Source organism: Sinocyclocheilus anshuiensis, unplaced genomic scaffold, assembly GCF_001515605.1.
Source record: "Sinocyclocheilus anshuiensis isolate Anshui unplaced genomic scaffold, SAMN03320099.WGS_v1.1 scaffold68, whole genome shotgun sequence".
Taxonomy (NCBI): domain Eukaryota; kingdom Metazoa; phylum Chordata; class Actinopteri; order Cypriniformes; family Cyprinidae; genus Sinocyclocheilus; species Sinocyclocheilus anshuiensis.
Window position 1 is genome coordinate 400,498 of NW_015555741.1, and position 4,482 is coordinate 404,979.

At 35.8% G+C, this 4,482-nt stretch overlaps 2 long non-coding RNA genes across 2 annotated transcripts; both read right to left on the reverse strand.

The window, feature by feature from the left end:
• Window positions 1-1,360: 1,360 nt before the first annotated feature.
• LOC107673259 (uncharacterized) lies at window positions 1,361-1,953 on the reverse strand. The gene is made up of 3 exons (XR_001632389.1): window positions 1,803-1,953; window positions 1,614-1,684; window positions 1,361-1,466 (listed from the first exon to the last, which is right to left on the reverse strand). It is a non-coding gene; the product is annotated as an uncharacterized LOC107673259 (long non-coding RNA).
• A 642-nt stretch (window positions 1,954-2,595) lies between these two features.
• Window positions 2,596-3,140, reverse strand: LOC107673260 (uncharacterized). The gene is made up of 3 exons (XR_001632390.1): window positions 2,990-3,140; window positions 2,801-2,871; window positions 2,596-2,653 (listed from the first exon to the last, which is right to left on the reverse strand). It is a non-coding gene; the product is annotated as an uncharacterized LOC107673260 (long non-coding RNA).
• Window positions 3,141-4,482: the final 1,342 nt, after the last annotated feature.

A 4,482-nucleotide genomic window follows, 5' to 3' on the forward strand; every position in this document is an offset into this window, starting at 1 on the left:
CTGTGACCGAAACAAGTTTTCGTAGTTATTTGCAGTTGTGTTTATAGTTTATAACTGCCTCGTTCTTTAATAACAGCCTCTTTGCAAAGCTGCATCATATTGTGACATAACCATAAAACAATCTGCACTGAAACTGTTAATATTGCATTAAAGGAAATGGGAATTTGTTAAAGGGGTCATATGATGCTGCTAAAAAGAACATTATTTTGTGTATTTGGTGTAATGAAATGTGTTTATGCGGTTTAAGGTTAAAAAACACATTATTTTCTACATACTGTACATTATTGTTTATCCTCTATGCCCTGCCTTTCTGAAGCGCGTCGATTTTTACAAAGCTCATCGGTCTGAAAAGTGACCCTTTAAATCTGCAGAGTGGCAGGTTCTACACGCAGCCAGAAACAACATAAGGTTTGACGGACTTTGTACACATTGTTCTCTTAAATCAAAAGTTGTTCTTCTTATTGAATTGTGCAAAAACAAGGAAAGTAAATGTGATTCATTTTCGACGCATTGCCAAATCGGTGCAAATTTGCGCAGCGGATCATAAATTTGGGTAAACGAGTTCTTTAGGTTTTGCTGTGGCCTTCGGTTGGGGGATGCGAGGCATTGTGGGATGCTGGACAGATTTCGTGCTTATATCATGATGCAAAACTCCTCCACACTGGGATAACGAGCGCTTTCCTGGTTTGAATTCCACTCGTTATTCATCAAACACGCCACATTCCAGTGCAGTGACATCACAATGAAAAACTCTCCTCTATAAATCAGATTACTGCGGCATAATCTCTCCTTTCCTCTGATCAGTGCAGGTATGTCCATAGAGAGAGAGAAAGGAGGAGGAATGCATGCATGAGATTATTTGCAAAAGCTCTAATATTATGCAATGCACAGGTTTGTGCCATCTGAATTGGCATTCAAACAACAACAAACGTCATTGTCAACAATAAAGGCGAAAATAGCAAAATAACGAGCCTACTAAAAATATGGGTCATTCTCTCAAATATGATACTTTGCCATGAGGTCAGAATGGTTGAGTAGTCATTAGAGCTTCCTTTGTTTTGTCAGATTCATGAATATGTAGTTATGGAAATGTGTCTGTGTTAGGTCTTTCTCTCTGAATCAGTGCAGGTTTGAAAGTTTCACAATCTCTCTCTCACGTAATGGAAGAATTCAGAGGATTTTGCGCATTTCTGGTGCAGGTGAAGTTCTGTCACGAAGCGTTTGGATCATTTAAAAGCACTAATATTCCTGGCTTTCTGTTTGTCAGATCTGCTAATACATCCAAACAGGTTTCACATGATCAGCGTGCTTCGTGAAACACAATACTGTGGAAAAACAGTCGAAAGAAGGACAGGAGATTTTGTTTATTGTGTCCAGCTGTTAGCTCTGGAGGCGTGTGTGTGTGTGTGTGTGTGTGTGTGTATGTGTGAGGCAGAAGATGATTTTTCATTATGAGCTCCAGGATTCTGTATCATTTTGAGAACTTCAGCCAATTAGAATTCAGATTTTACAGCATATACAGCCATAAATACAGTATAAATGATTTCCTATTATATTATTTGCACATAGCATACAATGAATACACACCTCAACTGTAGTTTATTGGTACTGACCTCTGCAGCTCATATTAGGAAGGAGTAATATGGCACCACAACAAAGACTTTTCATCAAACTGGCAAGGAACCTGGTGAAAGATAAGAATTTATTGTTGATTATTTTATTACTTGTTAAACAATAACGTCCCCTTGTGGACATAGTTTTAGTATACTATAAACGTTTCAAACAGGCCTATAGTACAGTACCTTGTTATCCGTGACCTACGATGCAGTTAGCGATGGCCTTGAGTTATCATCAAAAATGGTCCTTTTAAAATTATTTCGTGCAAAAGTAGCTCCAGAAAAGGTCCTAAATTATGTACGCTTTTTAAATGTAAGAATATACGCTTCAGCTGTGTGTCTATGTTCGTGAACAGAAATCACGGGAAGTTGCTAACCATATTAGCATAGCAACATCCGCTCAATCCCTAAATCGACAAACATGAAACTGTCATTATTTTTCACGTTATTATAGGTTCACCTGTATCAGAAATATCATACAAATCGTTGGTGTTTTTAAAAACGACTAAAAAGTTAGTTGCCTTGCGTGAGACGAACTTCAACTGACAGTTTTCCGAAAATCAATGAGGAAAAAAATAAAAATTGAATAAAAACGAAAGAAAAAAGAGTTAAATTCGCACACTACCCTATGTCTTAAAGGAACGTACTCCGTTGTTGTTACTTCCTCTATGTGGGGAAATGTTTACTATGATGATCATTTTAACTCATTATGTTTTATTATATATTTTGATATCTTATTCGTGTTTATCCACCTTATTTATCCACTTGTAGCTGTACAAAATTGCAAACTGTAGGCCTATTGCAAACTGGTAGCCTATTATTATTTTAAAGTACTGTCATAATTCTAAACACACTGTTTGTTGCACAAATAGTTTTACTGTTTACTACACTTCTTCACCTATAGCGACTTATGAATCGTAATTCTTGCACATTTATAGAAAATACTGTTAGCTCTGTAGGGGTGTGTGTGTGTGTGTGTGTGTGTGTGTGTGTATGTGTGAGGCAGAAGATGATTTTTCATTATGAGCTCCAGGATTCTGTATCATTTTGAGAACTTCAGCCAATTAGAATTCAGATTTTACAGCATATACAGCCATAAATACAGTATAAATGATTTCCTATTATATTATTTGCACATAGCATACAATGAATACACACCTCAACTGTAGTTTATTGGTACTGACCTCTGCAGCTCATATTAGGAAGGAGTAATATGGCACCACAACAAAGACTTTTCATCAAACTGGCAAGGAACCTGGTGAAAGATAAGAATTTATTGTTGATTATTTTATTACTTGTTAAACAATAACGTCCCCTTGTGGACATAGTTTTAGTATACTATAAACGTTTCAAACAGGCCTATAGTACAGTACCTTGTTATCCGTGACCTACGATGCAGTTAGCGATGGCCTTGAGTTATCATCAAAAATGGTCCTTTTAAAATTATTTCGTGCAAAAGTAGCTCCAGAAAAGGTCCTAAATTATGTACGCTTTTTAAATGTAAGAATATACGCTTCAGCTGTGTGTCTATGTTCGTGAACAGAAATCACGGGAAGTTGCTAACCATATTAGCATAGCAACATCCGCTCAATCCCTAAATCGACAAACATGAAACTGTCATTATTTTTCACGTTATTATAGGTTCACCTGTATCAGAAATATCATACAAATCGTTGGTGTTTTTAAAAACGACTAAAAAGTTAGTTGCCTTGCGTGAGACGAACTTCAACTGACAGTTTTCCGAAAATCAATGAGGAAAAAAATAAAAATTGAATAAAAACGAAAGAAAAAAGAGTTAAATTCGCACACTACCCTATGTCTTAAAGGAACGTACTCCGTTGTTGTTACTTCCTCTATGTGGGGAAATGTTTACTATGATGATCATTTTAACTCATTATGTTTTATTATATATTTTGATATCTTATTCGTGTTTATCCACCTTATTTATCCACTTGTAGCTGTACAAAATTGCAAACTGTAGGCCTATTGCAAACTGGTAGCCTATTATTATTTTAAAGTACTGTCATAATTCTAAACACACTGTTTGTTGCACAAATAGTTTTACTGTTTACTACACTTCTTCACCTATAGCGACTTATGAATCGTAATTCTTGCACATTTATAGAAAATAGGTTACTCCTGCCTTGAAAAATAAGGTGGATAAAAGCAAGAAGTGAATTGATTTCTATCCCATTTTCAACCACAAACAGCAGACGGCGCTATCTGCTAGACTAACTTTACAGTGACATATCAGCTAATTTTTCACACAGTTACTGTCCCTGACCCCTGACCTCTTATGCAATGGGTTGTATTTTGACTCAGTTACTTATGTCAGTAAAATTCAGTGACAGCATTATGTGCAGTGACGCAGTTTCTCTGTGTGTGTGTCTCTCTGGTGAAATCAATATCTTATCACCTGTCAGTTGTGTGTTTGAACCATGTGTCTCTATGTGTATTTAGGTCAAGGTTTGGTTGTTGGGAATATAAACCCAAGCAGTGGCTTTCTGCTGTTTTCAGCACAGAGAAATTATTTTACACACACATTTTTCACAAGTTTTGAGTTTTTGGAGTTTGTGTGTGTGTGTGTGTGTGTGTGTGTGTGCTTATTTAAGAGTGTGAGATGATCCTCCAACATCCACCCAAAAACCATCCAACATCACATATGTATTTTATTCTTTATTTTTTTGTATTTTTTTCCCAGTACAAAATGTCTAAACATTGTTAAAATAAGATCCATTTACATAAGAAGCAAAATTGTGAAAGATATGTATTTTTGGGGAATAGATCTTGAATTAACGTCATAGTTTATTGTCTTGGGCATAAATAGGTCGAAATAGGCTTATGCAAAAAATACAAAACTTCATTA